The sequence below is a fragment of the Parus major genome, chromosome 2 (genome assembly GCF_001522545.3).
Source record: "Parus major isolate Abel chromosome 2, Parus_major1.1, whole genome shotgun sequence".
NCBI classification, from domain to species: domain Eukaryota; kingdom Metazoa; phylum Chordata; class Aves; order Passeriformes; family Paridae; genus Parus; species Parus major.
Window position 1 is genome coordinate 23544137 of NC_031769.1, and position 22053 is coordinate 23566189.

Consider the following 22053-nt stretch of genomic DNA (forward strand, 5'->3'; position numbering starts at 1 on the left):
GAAGAAAGTCCAAACCTTCCAAAATTTCAGTGATTTTATTCTGTTATGAGGGAAAACATTTTTCCACACAGTATGGAAAGTTTTGCAGTTGTGTTATTTGTCTCATTTACATCATCTTTTATTCTGTAAATATATGTTGATTACCTTTAATGGTACTAGAAGCCACTTGTGAAACAGGCACTGTCCTAATTTTCTTGGTCAGGTGAAGAATTTGAAAGAAAAACTCCCAGCTGCATTTATAAACTTTCAATGAATTGTGTGGAGATACTTCCACACAATTTTTTTTTTGCAGATGCCTGCATTGTAAGTTGTTTGGAGACAAGTTATTTCCTGTCATAATTGACATATCTTTCTGGCTTGGCATGGTGTACCCCATAGGAATTATCCAGAGCAGAGTATTATCAGAGATGAGGTTGTTCAGGTTTACTTTGAAGCGTGGGCAGTGTGAGCATTGAGCTGTCTACAGAAGATTGTGGAGACATGCTGTACCCTTCGATAAAAAGATTGTAAATAATGCATTTGAGTGAGGGCTACATTCATATACAATTTAGATAAAAGACTGGAATTAGTAAAAGACAGCATTTAAACAAAAAGGGTGATACCTTCACCCTAACCTAGCTCACAGTCAAAAGAATAGGAATTTGTTATTAGCTTTAGCAGAAGTTCCATCAGTCCCTATAAGGCTTCCATAGGAATATTTAATACTTTGACATGCAACCTGGTAATCTTCACTCCTGGAAGTGACCTGACTGAAAACTCAGAGAATAGTTACAGCACTATCAGTAGCAGTGCAGGCTTCCAAAGCCTGCCTGATGGAAAACACATCAGCTCTGTGAAGGGGAAATTCTGCTGTTCAGACCATGCATCCCTAATGAGATAATTTCTCTTTTAATTTTCAGAAAAAGAGATCACTCTGGAATTAGGGATTAGTAGAGTGACAGGTAAACATATTTAAGAAGCTAATGCCAGTTGCAGAAACCCATTCCCAACATGAAAGGCAACATCAGAAGTACAGAACTGCTCAAGTGGCTGGAAGATATACAAACAGTTTAGACTAGGATTAGTAGAGGAAAAGAACAGTGTTTTATTTCTAACCCCAGAAGCTATCAAGTTTCCTAAGAACTATCTCTTAAAGACACCTCTTTCCAAAACTGATGATTATGTTTAATTTTTTGTTAGCTTTGTTTGTAGAAACCTGAAAAACCAAAACTTGTGTGTTTATCCAATATCAAATATCTCATTAGAATGATGTACAAATTGTTTTAATGTCACAATAGATTTATTTAAATTATCTGCTTAATGCACAATAATCTCAGTAACATCCTTAATGTACAAAAAAGGCATGGGTAATTACATTTGCCTCCTTGCTTAAATTTCTATTTTTACTTTATGTTATGTTATTTAATCTATCCAAGTATTGATTCTTCAGTTCACATCTCAGAACATTCTAAGAGGATCTCCAAAACATTTTGAAGTGAAGGGAAAAATCCCGACATATGCCTCTAAAAGATAATTTGTTGGGTTTTAGTGTTTTTTGGGTTTTTTTAAAAGAACAATACATTCAGTCAGTAATTTGGAGACACAAAAACAAAGAAATAGAAAATGAAAAATACAAGAAAATTACTTGTATTCAAGCTTTCAAAGAGTAAACATAAATAAATAGAGACATTCCAGTTGTTAGTACTTATACCACGTTCAAGTTTCTCTAGAATACATATTTTCATTAGTACAGCACTCAGTAATCATCCATATTTGTAGCAGAAACACAGTGGGCTTTTCTTGCACTGTGTAGAGGAGAGAAAGGAAAGCAAACAAGATAATGAAAATCTAGGGAGTGTTTCCAAAGAGTGGGTATCTGGTTCCCTCAGAATGAGCAAGGATTTTCCATCTTCTCTTGGAATGCCCTAGGCTTCATTAAGCCAGTGTGTAGCTGTACATGGTTCTAGAGAGAACCTCAGCCAAGCATCAAAAAAAAGAGCTCTTGAGGAGTATTAAATGCACTGGCAGTTATGAGAAAAGTCCTCTCTGGTGTTTGTACAGTATAGAAATAATAACATATTCTAGATTATATAAAATCTTCTTGGAAACTATTTCAAGAGCCTTATGAGATATCTACAAACCACCAGCAGGCATATTCCATAAATCATACATACTTATAAATTTTACTTTAATTCAAAAATGCAGTTTAAAACAAGAAATTTCATATTATTTGGAGTTACAGGTAATGTAAGAATCTATTAAAGCTCAAGACTCATCTATGTATTTTCATACAGATTAAATTTTCTATCTTTGCAAGAGTAGCCTGGAGTCTATGTATCATTAAGGCTTTGCTTATACCCTCACTACACGTTTTAAATAAAACTAAAACAGTTCTAAAAGGTCATACTGGTTTTGTGAAAAAAATGTGAATTTTGGTTCTAATCCTTACTCTGCTAGACAGAAATTAAAGTTTCTGATTAGCATAGTATTTTAAAAAGTTTTATTGCCTGAAAAATATAACTGTAATAGACACATAACTGATTAAACCCCAGCTCTTGACAGTAAACGTAGGCTTAATCATTCTTATTATCATCATTCGTTTGTCACTCAGTTTGACATGTGTAAAATTAGGTTCTGCCCCTCCAAACAAGTTGGTGTGTGGAAATCTCCTTGCATCGGGTGTGAAAGTTCTCCCACAGCACCAGGAGGAGTTCCTTGGGTGCAGGGATGTTTGCAGGGTGGAGGTGTTAATCGTAGTCTTTAGAGGGAGGCACTGCAGTCTCCCACCAACAGAATGCCTGCCAGAGCCCTGGGATTGCAGATCCATGCATGTGCTTGAGCAGTGAGGGGCCTTACACATGCTTGGCCATAATGACATGTAGTACAGGGAAGCTGGAAAATGTTTCAACTGCCTTTATGGCAAATTATCAGTATCATAAAAAGACATTAGAGAAGAAATCAAATTGATTTTTCTCAACATTTTAAGTAAAGAAGAAGTTGGCAGAATTAATTTCAAATGGGCAACCACCTTTATGCAGTATTTAGGGACAGAGCTGCTGAGGAGGCAAAGCTTCAGATAGTTTTGTCCAGATACATCTGATTTCCCCCATAGTCTGTTGTGGAGAGCCCCTGCCCCAAGAGGCTTGGATTTGATTTTAGATAAGCAGTGTTAAAGTGAGAGGCATGGCTTTAAGTCCTGGGAAGAGTGGATTCAAACCTTCTGCCTTGGGGGATGTGCCCTATAAACCTGGGAAGAGTTACTCCACCCCCTAATCCCTTGTGGGGTGTCAGCCCAAGGTGTTCTGAGCTTCTTGTTTTGCAATTTGTTGTATTCTGGATTATCCCCTCCTGTTGTATCCCTATTGGTTTGTGCCCCTGGGGGTTCTCCCTGGAGAAGCTGTGACCAAAACCCACCACCCTGCCACAGTTCAGGGTTCTCCATCTCTGGATTAAGCTGAGTTGGTTCCTGTGTAGGTGACACCCCAATAAATGGATTCCTGAGTTTATCAAAGTGAGGACCCGTCTCGTTGATTTCCATGTCAGTCACCAGTGGCTGTAACCACCCTGGACAAGATCCTGCTGCTGCAACAAGATGCAACAGTCTTTTCTTCTCCTTTACTCTGCAGTCTGTAGGGGATCTGCAGAGTAGGGACTAATTTTCAGCATTTCATCCAGCATCATAATTATAACCCATGTGAGTCTAGAGGGTTTGATTAGCATGAGAACATCAGCTACTACTTTTATAGTTAACCTTACTGTAAGGAATGGGAAGCGTAATTATGTTTCTAAATATACAGCACATATTAAAGAAAGTAGGATGAGAATGTTGCATCTCAAAGGACTTAAATTTAGGTTCTGATGACAAAACAAGTAGGTGATTGCAAGCAGTTGGGGCCAAACACTAGCCAGGAAAAAAGAGCTAACAGAAAAGTGCTAGAGACAAAGCTCATCGTTATCATGTTGATTCACATAACAAATTCACCTTCTCACTTCCAGTGTTGTTCTTCTCTCACTTTTCTTCACACATGCACACAAGTGACATATGTATTCCAGTGCAGTTAATATGAATATCTTTGGTGCTGTCTTTCCTGTAACAGCTGCCCATTTAAATCTTACCAACCAAACTTCTAACAGAGACTAAATGTAGTTATTGATGATCAGATGCTCAGAGAGCTGCAAATCACAGAACACAAGTCTTGAGGGAAATGTCTGAGCGCAAAAATGTTGCTTACCTTCGTCTGAACCTAATGATTCACTTTGTACAGCAGAGGCACAGATGGCTGTGAATCTGAGGTCTCCCTTAGCTGCATCTGCTTTCCTCCTGACACATAAGTGAAATCACATGAAGAGGTCCTAGATCAGTCCTGTATTTCTGAAAGAGCACTGTAAGGCCGGATGCTTCTTCAGACATTTGAAACAGATACAGGGACAAGGATAAGAGGTGTCTGGCTCTAAAGGGTCCAGGCATTTAAATGTCACAAGATCTCCCAGAGAAATCTCATTTTGTCTGCCGTTTTTTTTCTCTATTTCCATTCATGGTATATTTAATGGCTTTGAGGTACAGCCCTCTCCTTAGCTCTTCTTATCCTCATGTAAGTGTTTGGAGGCAGTCATGTCTAAAATACTCCATTGTGTTTTGTTTTTAAACACTCTGCTGTTTCAAAGAGAAAAAATAATTCTAGAAAGAGAGGAGGTGCAGGAGTTGTCACCTTCCTAAGTCCAAACCAGTTTCTTTAATTATTGCTGAATATCAGAAAGCAAGAATGTTAGAAGTTTTCAATCAGAAGATTGCATTTCAGTCTTGGCCCACATCATCTTTTCTGTTTGTGTTTTGGACCTTGTCTGTAGAACAGATTTGGAAAAAGATTTAAAGGTTTCTTTCAGATGGCAGTGAAAAATCTGAAATTTGTACATAAATAACAAATGTCTCAGAAAATAAATTGCAACTGGAAAGTAAATCATCTCTTTTAACTTTCTGTATTATGTGGTTTTAGCATTTTTTATGCTGAAACCTTTCTTAAACTGTTACTTTTTGCTGCCAGGTCCTAAAAATAAAGATATGGCATAGTTTTCCATACTGCTATGTTCTGAGTTGTGCTTCATCTCACAGGGGTTTAACAAGGTTCTTCTTTTCAAATTCTTCATAACCTGGTTTTTGTCACAGTTTTACAGAATGTGAAAACAATTCAAATTCAGGCAGCAAATATATGCAGGACTGTCATCTCTCTCCACACTACTCAGGCATACACGTGTATATAATTACATCTTTATTTTTTGGTAATATTAATCCATTTGTTGTCCAGTGTAATGTTCCCCCCTGAACTGTGAACACAAGTTAAATGTTAGCTGGATACTCAAAGAACACTGCAATTCACAAAAGAAAACTTGAGAGAGATGTGCTTAAAATTTCTGGTCCCAGTTTGAGCGCATGGTGTGAATTCAATAATTATAATTTCTATACACCCTTTCTAAAGAGGGTGAATTCTAAGGACATCATTAGAGATCTGGTGGGACCTGTTTGACTGCATGTTAATCTTATGCAAATCCTGATCTTTTGTGAGGCTGGAATCATTTTTCTCAATGTAACATCACTGAACTCACTTTGCAAGGTGAGTTTTCCTAGTAATTGCTGAATTTTGTTGGGGCAATGACCCAGGCTCACCACGTGTCTCTATGAACATGGATCCTTAGAAGACGAGTTGAAAACTGAGGGTCAATAACTTTTAGTACATAAATAAAGAGTTTAAGATTAATTCTGCATTTATTAAGCCATAATGAAAACTGAAACCTTTGTGAGTTTCATTCTTTCTAACAATGATTCTATTTATTGCAAGTGCATTAGATGGTGTGTGGTAGGAGTTGTATACTTCAGATGACACAATTCTTGTTAAAGATCTAGAACATGAAAGGTGTTTCCAATCCCTTCCAAGGAAAGTCAGATGGGATATAATTCCCTTCTTCCCAGAGTAACTTGAGCCACACATCACAGTGTTACATATATATATATATATATATATGTATGTGTGTGTAGTCTATTTAATAACAACAAGCACATAATGTCCAGTGGGTTGAACTTGTTTCTGCAAGGTCATTTTACTTTCCAGTATAAAATGGTCATGAGATATTGTTTCAGCTGTTCAAGATTTAATAAACCTTTTTCCTGTAAGGTGAAGGACTCTGCTCTTTTTGCTACGTATTTTGATTTATGGTTTTATTTGCTACATGTTTTGATTTTTTTCAGGATGAGGTTGAGAATGCAAAAATATTTGAAAGACAGGTCTACAGATTTTGTTTATGCTGTTACGAAGCTGCTAGATATCTTTGTGCCCAGAGAAAAGCCATTACATCAAGATAAATTTTCCTACTGTAGAATTTAGTTCAGAAAATAAAGCAATCCAAATAGTGAAGGTTTGTTTAGAGGAACCATGTCTACAGTACCTTGGAAAGGACTTATTCCTCTGAGTTCACAACATTCAGGACAGGAGACTATCTTCAGATTACAAGAAGTTTATCTATCTATCTATCTATATGATATGATAATATATGATAAATAGCATCAGCATTATGAGGTAGAATGAAAAATGTCTAACTGGGATAGCTCAGTGAAAGATGACACTGATGCTCTCTTTGACATCAATCACTGCTAGATAACCTCTGAAAACACATGGCACTTTCCTAGTTGCCTAAAACTGGGTCTGAGTACTCTACTGAATATTTTCTCAAGAACATGACTCCTGGTGCTCTTTTATATCTGTAGAGAAGAGTGAAGAGAGACAAGAAAAAATGCTGAGCAGTTTTATTATGCTTTTGTGTATATTATGCTGTTTCTAGGAAACTGATGACAAAATTGGTTGGATGTTTTTGTGAGACTGAATATATCTTACCAACTTGTTGCTGAGTGTTCTGACTGTATACATGCTGTGCTATCTAGTTACCTAGGTACCTGAAAGAATAGTTGTAACAAAGAATTATACTGAAGCTTCTAGTTTCATAATTTGTGAGGAATATCAGTACTAGATGAGGAACTGGACAGAATACTACTTTGAGAAGGAAGACTGGGGAGGAGAGAAATCTCCTCCTACTCCATCACCATTTTGTTGCTCCATAACTTGGAGATGAAATCAAAACACTTTTTCTGGTAATTTCTAAGAGACAGGATGGTGTGGGACAATGCCTTAGCCCCATCATGCAGGAAAGTTCATCTGATGTACCTATTGTGCTAAATACTCACTTCTAGATTTAGATACACTGATTTCCTCAAGACTCATTTAGACTATGCAAAAGGCAAGACAATTCTCTCCATTATGAAAGCACATTATGTTATCTGGAAAAAAGGTTTAGAAATTGTCCCAGTCATCTGTATTTCCCTGAAAGATAGTTAAAGTCTGTTTCACACTGAGAAGAGTGAATATGATGGCTCCCTGTCTATCTCCTCATCTGCTTTGATGTCCTAATCTGAAAATGTTAGAAGGAAACTTGCATGAGTCCTTCTCCACAACCCTAAAAGTTCTTTTCTAATTCTATTTCTGGTATTTCTGTGGTAGAATTTGGTATGCCATTAAAATAAAGGTTCATATTCTTTCCATTTGGCACTCTCAGATTGAAAACTCATCACCTTTCTTTTTTTCTTTTCCTCAAATATATCTCTAGAATCTCTTTCTCATTCTATTTGAATTCTTCTTTATTTAATTGTCTTTATGCACTTTTTTCTCCTCTACTGTCCCTTGGGGCTACTTGAGGTAGAAACAGTATGCCAGCAATGAGCAAGAGGAGTTCTTGGGAAAGTTAAGAATTAATTAAGAGGAGATTATTTTTTTCACAGCTTAAGCATTTTAATTTTTTCCTACATGAAGATGATTTGTGATTCCTGACCCACAAGTACTCTGTGTGTCCTGCTATGGGCAGTTAGTATGGAAACTACCAGGGACAGCACAGCCAAACCAAGGAGAACCCAAGAAATGCTTTAGCCAGCCTGTATTTGCCTCTAGAGGTCTCCCAACTCTTCTTACTTTTGAAAGCCCAAATGGATTTGTCACTTCTGTCATTTGCTTTCAACATGTGGTCACTCTCTTTCTGGCCATCATCCCATGATGCCCTGGCCCTCAAAATTAGCTGTGTAGTATTTGTGTTTTGTGGTTCACAAATAAAATTCTTTCTTGTTGCTAATTAGCATTATTTTACCCTGACAACTGACCACAGCACAGTTCATGCAAAAGATTTGTTGCTATTTTGAGGAAAAATAGTGCAGACAGTTTGTGCCATAGTAAAATCTGGTGACTTTGAATGAGCATTTAACTGATGTACTCTATAAACACATTTCCAAGCAAAGTGTATACAAAACTGAGTGCCATTAAAATGTGTTTGTGCTACTTGTCAGCAGAAAAATGGAATCCCCACAAACATTTGATAATGCTCTTGCTCCACTGCTTGTAGCATCTCAGAATGTGTCAGCTGGAAAAGCATGTCTGCCAGGTTTCTTTCTTCCTTGGTGCTGATGGCTGGCTGACTGTCCCAGCCTTTTTGTGAATTTACTCATACTGTTGTTTTATTTAGGTGTGACTTCCAAGTGTTTTTGTCTAATTTGCATCAGTGACAAGACAGATTCATTCCCTGAATCAGTACAGTATAACACTTTCCTGTTAGCATGATCCAGGAGCAGACTGAAGCAGAACAGGGTGGCATATCATACCACCCATTTTCAATGTGAATTTAGACCTATTTTCACCCTCTGTGGGAGAAGAACATGGCTGCATTCAGAATGCCAGCAGGAGCTCAGCAGGAGCTGCTGCTCTCAGGCACAAGATAGAGGCAATCAGGTGCCTCCTGCAGGTGCTGTGGAGCTGCTGGGTTTGGATTGCTTCCTCTCACACCAGCAGGATGCTGCTCAGGTCCTGTCCTGAGAAAAGGAAGTGGGTGCTGTCTCACAGCCAGCAACCTGGCAGCAGCAAATATCTCTCCTGCCCCTTGTCCCTGGGAATGAAGGGTTTCTGCTCACTCTCCCATTTTAAACACCAAATGTAAAAGATTAAAATGACCACGAGCCTAATTTAAACAAAGCAGATCCTGAGGCACCCAGGCAATCATGGGGGCAAAAAAAAAAAAAATAGTAAATTTAAAGGGCAGCCAGCTAGGGGAACAACCTTCACAGGTTTTTGTGAAAAATTGGAGGAAAACAGGAACATGGAACATGCAGTATGTCAAACACATAGTCAAAAATGCTGTTGTACCCCAACTGATGTCTCATATCTAGAGCCCTAGGGCTGGAGACAGATTTGGTTAACTAATTATTGTGTGGGGAGTGAGAAAATGCTACTTATAAATATCTATCCTGTTTCAGTAGGAAATAATCAGAAATTTGGAGACATTAGAGTCTTTGATAGGGTACAACATGCTATGAAGAAAATTAGTTCCAAAATCACTAGAAAATCTGCATAATTCATAAGATAAATTTTAAAATAATATAATATTATTTTAAAAATGTATATATTGTATGTTTTAAAGAATGAAATTTGAAATTTGTTTTAGAACTAATTTTGTGGTTGGGAAATTTCTAGACTTTTTACATTTTTCATTGACATATTAAAAGGCATGTGGCTGTGGCCATTTTTGGTCTAGTGCAAATAAATCAAAAGATTTCCTGGTTTCAAATTTTGGTTGTTAGTTAACTATGTTTTAAAGTAGAGTTTTTTCTTGGTGAATGGATTTGGGTGGGAACTTTTAACTTTTGAATGACCCCTAAAATTTTTAATATTTATTTTATCTTAGAGAAAATTTCATTAAGAAAGAAGTGTATTCTAACCTTCCTGCAACAATGAAAAGAGGCTGCCAAGTAACTGTAACTATAAGGTTACTGTACTGAGGAATTTTCACTTTTCCCTATTCACTTAGCTTTCAAATTTCAGACCCAGATGGGAAGCAATGGGGACTGTGACTCTGGCTTTAAATAACACAGATGCTTCTTTCTGAAGAACTATATTCAACCATCAAGCAGCAGCTGGATAAAAAAGAGACCAACAATAAGCCATGAGAGTGATCACCTGCCAAATATGTATGGTCCAAGAAGATGTAAGAAAATCTGTTCAGTCTGAAAAATACCAAGAGAAGACCAAAGGGATCATTAAAAAGGAAAGCAGAGGCTGATCACTTAGTTGCTGCAGATAAGAAGTCAGATGTCATGGTATTAACTATGAGTAACCAAGATTTACAGATTCCTGTCAGGAAGGTTTTTCTGGTGGTAAGGTGGGTGAAGGAGAGCAATAGATTATTTGTATGGTGTCATATATTTCTCACTGGAAGATCTGAAGAGGGCCCCATAGAATCCAAAATAGTTTGTACAGTCTGGCCTCCTATGACTGGGTAAGTCCTTGCTGTGCCCCAATCATCTCAGACCAAATAACCATCTCCTTCCCGTTCCCTACCCAATTTTCCAGGCAAAGTGAAAAAAGGCCACAAAGCCTAGAAATAAAAATTTCTTGCAGCAGATCCGTGGTTCAGCTGATACCGGGGGTGCAGTGGTGAACTTCCATCAGATTGCAGCTATTTGGCAGCTGCCACCATCGATTAGGCAGAGACATAAAATGTCTGGCTCCTCTACAGATTCTTTTCAGTCCTATTTTTTGATGATCTGGTGCAGAAAATATTCAGAGACAGGTTTGAGCTGACAGCCAAACTGGTTGATCATCATCATGTTCCTTCATACAGAAGAGTGGAAAACATATCCTAGCACAATATTGATACCCCATAATGTAGCTGGTGGAGGTGAAAAGGTATTTTCAGTTGTAGAATTAGATATCTATTGAATATCATTCACACAGGTATCATTCTGACCCATCAGCCCAGAATGCCAAATTTTATATGAAGCTTTGACAGCCCTGGATGATGTGACAGGAACAGAAAGAAAGTAACTCTGCAAACATTTCTCAAGTGCTTGCCTGAGTAAGGAGACACTTGATAAAACAACATTTAAGATTCTCCTGTTAGAACTTTGCCTCTTGAGTGAGAAATTAATTAATTTTGACAGTTCCAAGGGAGATAGGTATTGAGCTGCTTAACACTTTTTCTCTTGCTCCCTTTCTTTCTCTTGATAAACTGATGCCTGCCCTCCAGCTCTAGAGGGAGGAAGTATTTAGATACTTCAGCCATGGCATCAGTCCCCTAGTGCACTTGGAAATCTCTCCAAGGGCTTCTCCTTCATTGTCCTCCTTACTTTAGGAGCTGACTCCAAACATAGCAAATTCTTGGGAATCCAAATTGAAAAATATATGTCAAAGCTGTAAAATTCTATCTTCAGAGCAGGTGTCAGTATCTGCTCTTGGAGACTTTTCCATAAAAATGTCATAGGTAAAAAAAAAAAGGCACCAAAGAAACAGAGTAATTTTTTCATTTCCTAGCTATCCTTTTAAAAGCAGCTCTGAGTATTATGCATTGCATGTTAGACATAAGAAACAAAACCATCTGCCAGTACAATTTAGAAAAGCTGATGACTTTAAGGACTTTCAACACAGAACTGCCACTGATAAAAACTTGCTATGACTCAGCTGTGCTTTGCGTAAGGGCAGGTCATTTTGCTACTTACTGTTGATTACTGCATTTAAACCCCTCTGAGGTCTTCCAGAGGTCTGTGAACTGTTAGGAAGTGCATGTTAAACTTGGGATCTATTAACAGCAAAAGTGATTTTCAAGGACTTGTTGATAAAATTTAAAATATAATTAAAGATGCTCAGATCCATGTATATAAAAATGGCTCATGTTTTTTTCTTATTCTACTGTAAAGCGCAGCAGCATTCAAGTTCAGGGTAACACCAGGTGAAAATATTTTATTCAGTTAAGTTTATCTACTTCTGTATACAAAGCAGAAGAGTTTATCTGCTTTTTGTGTTCATTATTGCATTAAAGAGTAAAGCAAGAATGTTAAGAGAGTAAAGTCATAAAAAGGCTACAGAAGAAAGCTATTTGTTCCAAATCAGCTCGTGCACATATATAAAATTATAAACATTATATAAAGACTATTCCATACTATATATATTTAATAAATGAGTGTGTGTGAATAATTCCACACTAGACAGAATAACGGAGCTGGGTGCAAACTGGGGGCCAGGCCTGGGTGCATCGGTGTGCAGCAAGTTTAACACCAGTCAGCAGTGTGTCCTTGCAAGCAGTGAACATAACCAGCAGGTCAAGGAATAGGATCATTGCTGGAGGGCACTTCCAGGGCCACCCTGGGAGTGCTGTGTCCAGATCTGTCTCTGGCAAGGTGGGGCTTACTAGAGATGGAATGATAATTTTGAGACTCCAGCAGAAAACCTTTACAGTGGTTTGGAGATGGAGTGCTGAGGGAGCTGGCTTTACACAGCCTGGAGAAGAAAAGACTACAGAGGGACCTGGCATTTGTCTCCAGCTACCTAAAGGTGTATTACAGACAAGATGAAACTCGACTTTCCTCCAATTGACACATCTATTAGTCAGGATCCTGCAAAACCAGATCTAAAGTAGAAATTACTCTTCCTGTGAACAATTCTATGATTCAGTTGTATTCATCTAGTCTGTTTTAAATGTTTTCTTATGATGGAGCATCTACTATCTGCCCAGAAAATCTATTGCAGTGCTTCCTACAGGAGTGAAAAAGAATACTCAAAGCAACTGTGCACTGTGAGAGGACTAAGTCAGCTTTTCACAATATTTGCAACCTTTAAATTGCAGTGCTGTGACAATGTCTACCAACCAGAGGGTGAAATTGAATACACTGTATTTCTTCTAGCTGAGTTGAAGGAAATGAAAATAGTTGGGGATTTAAATAATGGAATTGCATTATCTAAAGCAGGAGTTAGCAGCCTATTCCTTGCTAGAGATGGGATATGTGTTTCAAACCCCTTTGCCAGTCCCAGTGTTAAAGCTTTACAAAATTAATGATTAAAATAAATATGGCTGAAGAACATACGAAATTATTTCATTCCATCAAGTAGTTGTCGATCTCTGTTTTTGTAAGACAGGTAAGAATATACTTGAAATACATTATTTGCAATTTATGATAATGGACATGATTTGGAAGTTAATTGCCAAAAATCCATTGTTGTATTGCCCAAAGTTTGTTTTATCTAGACATTTAGGATGAACCCCAAAAGCACATGTTTCTGAACACTAAATCTGTAGAATCTTAATCTTAAGAACTACAGCTTTTTCCTCCTTTTTTTCTTTTTATTTGCCACTGCATTAGATGGTATCCCAGCACCTAATTTTGTTCTCACAGGAGTACTAACAAATCTTTCATAAACTTCCAGCTAATTTTGTTTGAATTCATTGCCCATCCTCTTGCTCACTTTATTTTCATGTTTGTTTTAAAAGTAATTCTATATAAGAATGACTTTTATTTATATCATTATATTTGGAACATGCAATTTGTGGTTTTGCCCTCAGTAATAGGCACATACCATCAGTTCAGTGGTCTCCAGAGCCTCATATTCAGCATGTAAGTTGAAATGCCTTTGTAAACAAAACAGAAATGTTGAACACAACACTGAACAGAAAGTGAGTATATGAAGTGTGTATTTTCAGAAAACACTAAGGTCTGTGTTCATCAGATGTGTGTATGTCATCTCTTTATACTTCCAAGTCTCATTTCTACTGTTTGTAACTGTGGCTGAAAGATTTTTATCTGTAGTCACTGAATGGACATTGCTTTTGCAGAGGATCAAGACTCATCTTTTCAAGTTCTCCAGTTGTGTGCTTAAATTCAGTGGTGTTGTTCTACCAAATAAAATACTTATGTCAAGAGTGGCAGAATCAAGTTGTCAGTTTCCAACAGAAATCACACAGCTGACTGTGGGTTTTTTCCCTAATAAACCCACCTCTGACATTCTCAGGATTTCTACTGTTATCCTAGTCTATGGCTTGATCCACTCAAGCATCCTGTGTGCTGTGCAAGAGTTTGAGGTTAAGCTCACCCTTCACAGGTGTATGGTTCTCTCTTCATACAGGGTAATCAAGAAGTGCTGGCACAGCACTAACAAGATGAGGAATTGATACCTCCAAAACTGAAACTTACCTTTGCCCGTTCCTAAAATATTTTTTCCTAAGTCTGATACATATCTAGGTTTTACATTCCTTGGAATTGTTTTCATGAACAAGAACACATTCAGCCTAACTTTCAAAAGTGTACAAAGACTAAATGCAAATAAATATGACAGTCCTTGAAGTGACAACAAAGCAGATGTATTTCACAAATGGTGAAAAATTCCTTTCTGGGGTAGCATTTCTATACTTTAGAGGAAAAATTAAAAAATGGGTTTTGGTTTATAGACAGGTTGCTCTCTGCTTAGTTTATACCTAGAACATGGTGTGACAGAAAAACTAGTCTGTGTTGGCCTCAGAGACTTTTTGGCCATTGGATTGTAACTTATTATGGTCCATAAAATGTAGATAAGGTGCTTAATGAGAACATGACTGTGGTGCACATCTTCCCTCATATCACCTAAATTCTCCTCAGGGTATTTCTATGAGTCTACAAGAGCTGCAGAGGCTCATATGTGGCTTTGCTGAGGGATGATCTCCCTTTTGTGGCAGAGTTGTGCTCTAGAGCTGCTGTAGGAAATGTGTGCATTTGCATGGAGAGGCAGAGAACTGTATGTAGGAAAGCTGTGAAGGTAATGTTTCTGCAGGTTTTATATTTCAACCCTCAACACAACCATGCTGAGGATAAAACTGGGAATTACATTGACTATTTTGTGTGATACTGAAGTTAATTCAACATGGATCTAATTTCTCATAAGAGTTGCACAAGTCAGACCTGTTGGGTCTGTATACTTATATATCTAAGGCATTTTTCAAAAAAATTGATCTGACTGTGATTATCCAAGTCAAAGCATCACAAATAGGACACCTCTTCATGGGATTCTAAGTGCTTGTTTCTAACAGGCATCCTAGAAGATTAGTGTAGTTTCACTTACAACTTGTGGAAGGAATGTCTGGACACCAGCTGCACACCAAAGCTGAACTAACATTCCCCTCCTCAGCTGGACAGAGAAGAGACAATATAACAAAAGGTTTGTGGGTTGAGATAAGGGCAGGGAGAGATCACCCAGCAGTTAAGATCACAGGCAAAACAGACTTGATTCAGGAAAATAAGTTTAATTCATTACCAATCAAATCAGAGTAATTTAATAAGAAGTCATACCAAAAATTAAAAATGCCTTTCCCCATCCGTCTCCTCTCCCCAGACTTTACTTTATTCCTGATTCTCTACCTCCTGCTCTCAGCAGTGCAGAGGGACAAGGCTGGAGTCAATACATGACATTTCTGACACTGCTTTCTCCTCTCAATCTTCCCCTGCTCCAACATGGGTCCTTCCCAGGGGCTCCAGTTCTTCAGAAACACACTGCTCCACCTCCAGTCCCTTCCACAGGGTCAGAAGTCCTGCCAACAAATCTCCTCCAGCCAGGAGCCTGCTCCAGCATGGGCTTCCCAGGGCATCACAGCCTCCTCTGGAGATTCACTTGCTCCAGGGTGGGGTCCTCCACGCTGCAGATGGGTATCTGCTCCACCATGGCCCTCCATGGGCTGGGCTCTGGAGGGACCCCTGCTTCCCCATGATCTTCACCTCTGACTGCAGGGGAATCTCAGCTCTGCTGCCCAGAGTACTTTCTCCTCCTTCTCCTTCTTCACTATAGATTTATAAACATTGAAGCTATGGTCTGACCCATTTCAGATGTAATTTCCAATGGAATAAGTTGCCCACAGGAGTCTTCTGACAAGATCTTGATTAATGTTAAACAGGGCTCCCTCTGATTAACTGGGATGTATGTAGTCAGTGTTCTCTGCATAGGGTTTGCTGGTGGGGCCCCTTTCACAGCAGGCTCATTTAGGTTTATTTTCTTTTTTTCAGAGCTGATTTAAGATCTTGATCTGCTTCTAACTTTGATGCACACATCAAAGTTCTCTTCCCAGCTTTGTATACCAGTTCACCTCTTAGAATCTTCAGCCTGAGCAGCAGACTGAAAGGCTTAACTAAAAGATTTTTATTTCAGCTTTGTGGCAATTCCATAAGGAGGAAGCAGTGCTTGAGCTGTAGCAGGATACTGAAGGGACCTGAAGGATTGCACAACATGGGCCAGAAACACTCTTTTACAGACAAGTCACACTTTTGCAGACATTGGCTTCTTACTAAAATGCTTAGGTCTATCTGTAGAGATGTAACTGCTCTGGAAGCAAAAGTCCCCATCTCCAATCAAAAATAATTCTCTTTAGTGCATTACAGGAATTTGCACCTGATGTTAAGCAGTTAAATACTTATCTGGTGGTGATGTGCTATTGTCATCAGTAGCACAAGGCACATGGTCTGACCCACTGATGCTTGTAATACTAAAGCAGATATTCAGAGTACATAACTTTGTGATCAGAGGCCTTTTCATGCCTTTAGCTCTATCTAGGTACTTTCAGCCACCTCCAGTTTACTTATTATCATTTCATTTCTCATGTCACCCTTCCTTTTCCCAGAAGTACTTCTGAGCCTTTCTCCATGCTACTGTTCTCTAATGAGCCCTTTGCCATTAGAGTTTCCATTCTGTCCTTTAAAATACCGTCATCAAGCCCCTTTTATCACTTATTTTTTTATGTTCAGAACATGGCTACCATCTCAAGTAAATAGAAAAGATAGCATAATCAAGAAAATACTAAGAAAAAGATCCTCTATGCAAATCTGTAGATGTCACCATATTTTCTCTTTCTTTGGAAATTATACCTCCAGCTGGTGTTTTGTCTTCATTATGTCCATTACAGGGTGCTCAGGGAAGCCAGGACCTTTCTTTGCTGTGGCAGTAAGACATCTTTTATATCTGAACCCTGAACTTAGGAAGTGTTTGGCCCTCAGTCAACTTTGGGATTTATGGTGTTTTTGATATTCAGTCAGTAATTAAGTGCTTTGCAAAATCAGCAATGTATAAACAACAATTACTGCTGTCTGGCCCTCAGCCTCTGTCCTCGGCCTCGCAATCAAAAATTACTTTGTAGGGTATTTTATATGGGACAAAGATGAGTGAAAACTGTTGATGCCTGAGCCAGTCAGGATAGCAAAGGATGCTTTCTAGCATTTTCAGGTTTTCTGTGCTGATGATGGTGAGCTGCAGTTACAGTCAGAGGAACTGATTTGTAACAGGAAAGTGTGAAGATGCCCGAGCATATTTTGTATAACTTCTCTGCTTAGTTCCCGAAGAGAAGATGCTGTTCCTTAATTTTTTTAGCCCATTTCTCCGCCTTTTGTAGTATTTAAAGTAATTAGTTGATTTCAGCCAAAGTTGACAGTGGGTAGGATGTTCCAAAATGTTCAGTTCTAAAAACTATGATGAGGAACAGTGACTGGATAGACAGGTAAGATCCAAATGCATCATACCACTAAAGAAAATTATTTAGTTCTGTCAAATATAAATCCCTAAGAGGTGCAACAGCCCATTCTGTAGCTCTAGCTTTGAACTAGTCCTAGCTATGTTGCCACTTACTCATCTCAGTAGGTGTGGAGCATTTGAGGGATCTGGAGGCACCCTGGGAGGCACGACACAGAAAAGCTTCAGTGATATTGTGTGTGGGTGGAAATGCACAGGAGGTGCAGGACATGGAATCAGTAGGAGCTAGGGTCTGTTGCTACCCCTGCCTGAAGACAACAGGGGGTATAATTTTGATAATTCAGCCCTGGAACACTGAAGGAGAAACACTTTGAAGGAGAAATACCTTGAAGGAGAAATCCTTTAAAGGAGAAATACAGCAAGAATAATGTTGCCTTAAATTTCATTGTTGTTACTGCTGATTTTACTGGGATTACTATAAGCATCCTGTAGTTTTTCTAATACCTTTGACACAAATACCTTTGAGAATGAGATCTGAGAGTCAACCAGTTAGTGGCACTGAATGCTGCCAGGCTGGATCTTAATGCAGAATCAAACACTGTTCAGGTATATGAGTTAAGGAAGTCTGTAAATGTTTATGATATTAGGTATTCAGAGCTTGTAATAAATGCATCACAAAATGTTTTCTTCTGGGCTGTTGGAAATGTATGGAGTAGGGTACACATTAAAAGGATTGGAAAGTCTTGCTGTCCAGCCATATTTATTAAATACACAGAGCAGATCAGAAAGGGATTTGATGACTTGCAGAACAGCTTTTGCAATGTAAGTTTATCTAATCCCTCACAAGTTATATAACCCTCACTTTCCTGCAGCACAAATGATACATGGAGAAATTCAGTCTTGCAATTGTTTTCAGAATTCATTAAAGTTAAAAATTAATAAAAAAGAGATAAAACTGTTAATGGTTGAGAATTCTGCTTTCATACAACTCAATGAAACTCTACCCTCTAATTACTTTAAAGCCAGTAGTTTGTGCATTTTGCCCCAAAATTAAAATGTTGGATGAGGATGGAAATCTCACTTTGTTGATACCTTGGACTAAAGCTGACTTCACAGATTTCAGGTAAGTGAGATCATATAATCTTGTTCAATGGGTTTATTCTCTTGGGATTTAGTAGTTATTGTTATGATTTAGTTTTATGAAAAGTATCATAATAGAATTATGCGTAAGGGCCTTTTTCTGTGAGATGTACAGTTTGGGAGTTAACTCTGGATGAATTTTAGATATAAATTGCTGCATCCCATGGTCCCACAGGGCTTACTATGTAAAAGCTATTTTCTTCTGAAAGAAGAAATTCTGTATTTTTCTGTAAACTTTATCTACTCCATGTCCCCAAATGCTAGGTATTCTTCTCTCTCAAGCTTCCTTAATTTGATTAACATCATCCCTTCAACTCCGAATAATTGGTGCTTCGCTCAAAAAAGTGTTTCTTCTATCATATATGTGATTTTCTGTAAACACAGAAAAGCATTTTCTTTTTTCTAACAATATTATCTAGTCTAATATAAAATACTGTTTACAGAGGTTGCCTTAGAAGGGTTCTCTAAATATTTTAATAAAAAAATATTCATTTTCCCTTCAAAATTAGATTTTCTGAAAGCCATTTTCACTACATGTTTATAAAACTTAAAATGACTGGAAAGTTAATAATGTTTTATTCAATACTTGTCCTTTTATAAGTGAAGCATCTGGTAAACACAATAACATGAGAAAAAAAACCCCTTACAGACTGCTCCCCCTACTACCACTGGTATCTCTAATCATAAACACTGAGAATCTGGTTTATCATACACATCAATCCACACACGTTGCCACTTACCCAGTGTACTAATTCAAATGTGCTTTTCCAAGTAACCAAACCAGTCTGCAGCTTCTAGTACGGATTTCCACTCACAGCACAGGCCAAGAAGCAGCTCATCACTTTGGGAAGGAGCACTGGAATAATGGCTTTTTGCTTTTAGAACAACTTTGTAGGGTATTTGCTTTTAATTAACTTTGACATGTCTGATAGCATTACCTTGGCAGTTTTAAAATCTCAGATTAAAATGCTAGTTGAATAGAAATGCCACTCCTCAAATAAAGGGTTTCTCACTTTATTTAGAAAGAAACCACCAAAATATTTATGTTTATGTCCAATTTATCTTCTGTTATTTCATTTTGTTAGGAAACCCAGTGCCCCACCCCTGGAAATGTTCAAGTCTAGGCTGGATGGAGCTTTGAGGAACCTGATGTAGCTGTAGGTGTCCCTGCTTATGTCAGGGGAGTTAGAACTGGATGATCTTTAAGGTCCCTTCCAACCCAAACCATACTACAGGTCTGTGATTCTCTGATATATTATCTGAAATATAATATTATGCAGTATTACCTGAAAGTGGACTGTGTGGCATTCCTCTGCTGTGGTACAGCTGTATCTAGACTGCATTTTTCTTCCTGCCTGTTCTCTTTGCAGTTTTCTAAACTACTCATTTAATGACATGCAAATGCCTGAACATTTATTGCAGAGGAGGAAATATTTTATTTCATGGGTTAGGGAATTATTTTATTTTGTTGATTCACAAGTTTGTCTATGAATTAACTAAGAACAAACATTTTATTACCAGTTTGTTCTTTACTTGTTGGCTTATTAATTTTCAATTGATTCTGTGTCTCTGAGGTATTTGCTTTGTTTTAATATAAAAGATACAGTGGAGCAATTTTCACATTATATAAAATTTTCCCTGGTCTATCTTTGGAAAAATCAATAAAATTAGGTGAAAATAAAGGCTGTGACTCACTGGCTGATATACACAGAAAAATGGCACTTTGCAATGCATTTTAAAGAAATGCATTGATCTACTTGATTTTTCACATCAAGTAGATCAAGTAGAGCACATCTAAAATCCAGGATGACCACTGACATTGTCACAGGGAAATTCCATGCAAACTAGCACCCCATGGAGGATACAGTAATTAATTACAAGATGCTAGAGTGTCTCTTTTTCAGCTTTAGACTGCATTTCCACAGAAGGAGTTTCCAGTTGCTGCAGGATGACACTGATATCCAGGATCTGAAAGCCTCTTTATGCTCTGGAAGCTCAGAATTCCCTCTGGCAGGTTTCTGTCCTGCTGCTGAGGGGAAGCTGAGAGGTTTCTGTCCTGCTGAGAGGGGGATGCAGGGTGGATTGATGGTGTCTGCATCATCAATCCACCTACAGTGCTTTTGGAGCAATGTGTGCTCATTCCAAAAGTCACAGACATACATGGAAGGTTTTCATGGGGATGAATTTGCAGCTTGTCTTTAGTTGGGGTGATGAGTAGTTTGATTTTCTTTTCCTCCAGTTGTTAAAATGAAATGCATATTTTATGGCAAGGCTGTGGGACCTTTTCAAAATTGGTATTTTTCATCACAGCTCATCTTGATCCTAACAGGAGCATTTTGCTCCTAATAAAACATTGCCGTTTTATCTGCCAGAGTGTTTGCAGTCTTCCAAAAGACACATTCATTGGCTCTTGGCCACTCTTTAGTGCAGCACTACTTGCCCTTAGATTGCTATTATGTATAGCATTGTTATTATTATCTAGCATGATTGTTTCTGCTCAGACACAAGACTCACTAGCCCACTATAGATGAGCTGTTTTAAGGGCTGTGTGCTACAGACTGATGTTAGGTCTCTGACTTGAAATATTCTGCAGCAATTAGATGTTTAAACAAAGTTTTTGGTTTACCTTTCAAAGGACACTATGCTCCAACTATTAATAAACCATTGCTATTTTAACTTCCACTTTGATGTCTTCAAAAATTGTCTCCTTTGTGCTTCTTGATCTTGTTTTGGGCCTCAGAATTACTTTCCTCTTCATTACTCCCTGTGGAGGGTGAATTATTTCTTCACATCTGTCTTGTCCCACAGGCTCTTCCATTCATCAGGTATTCACAGTGGGTTTGTATCTCTTCTCCTTGATCCAAGAACTAGACTTCCTGTAATTTCTCAAATTTTGCTTTAACGAAGTTGATTGCCAATCAAGAATGCAAGAGTACAGGCTGTGATTAGACACATGGAGATCAGACCCACAAATATAAGTGTGCTTAGACTATACTTGTACAATCAAGATATTCTGTGAAACATCAAGTAGATCTTAGGGCAGCAGTGCCAATTTCTGAGAGAAACATTACATGAGCTGTTAAAAATGCTCCAAAACAGGGTCTGCTATAACACAGCAGCTGCCCCATGCTGCTCCATCCTGCTCCTGTAATTTTTAAAAGAGATTGTTGCCATTTAGGAAATAGAGCAAAAAACAAAAATTAGGTATAGCAAGATTCCGCAACAAAGACATTCTGTATTGAATTAGATTCAGCATTATGTTAGATTCTTTGACTCTGGATGCATTTGTACCTGTTTTACTATCTGTAACAGAAGTTTTTTACTCAGAGATCATCAGGTTGGGATGGACTTTGTTCACATTTTCCCCCAGATTTTCAAAACCATTTAAAATCCTGAATTTTTAGCAAAGGAGAAAGCACCTACATAATTCACTTCTTGAGCACTTTGTTCTCAAACTACAGACCAACTTTCAAAAGGAACAGGCATGCAGTTGCACACAGTAATTATATATATTTATAAATTTCTTATGTGCACATATGTCATGTAAGTGCACACTGTATTAAAAAATACAGAATTTAATGCTACGCTCTTCCACACTTTATTC